The following is a 390-nucleotide window of genomic DNA, read 5'->3' as shown; positions in this document are numbered from 1 at the left end:
GAACAGCTTGTTGAAAACTCTGCGTGGCAAAAGGAAGCTCCACTTCATTCCCCAGTGCATTGAACTCTCCATGCACTGGCAGACCCCCTTGTTTCCTGATACAGACTTCATCCAGAGATGTAGAAGTTCAGCCGGGCGTGTAGAAGTGTTTAATCTTCCTCAGGGAACTGCATGCAACTTTTTAGTTTGCTCTGCTAAAGTGACTCATTAATCTCAGGACCCAATATGGAAGAGTTCACAGTTCCAGATATTTCATTAAAAATACAACTACTCAACATGTCAGATCACCCATTTGACCTAGAAAGAATTTCACTTCTTTTTTTTTGGCCTTGAGATAAATTTGTATAGAATGTGACCAGATTGAATGATAGGTCCAAACTCTGGCTTATA

This window comes from Fulmarus glacialis, unplaced genomic scaffold, assembly GCF_000690835.1.
Source record: "Fulmarus glacialis isolate BGI_N327 unplaced genomic scaffold, ASM69083v1 scaffold25487, whole genome shotgun sequence".
NCBI lineage: Eukaryota > Metazoa > Chordata > Aves > Procellariiformes > Procellariidae > Fulmarus > Fulmarus glacialis.
This window is presented reverse-complemented; position numbering follows the sequence as displayed.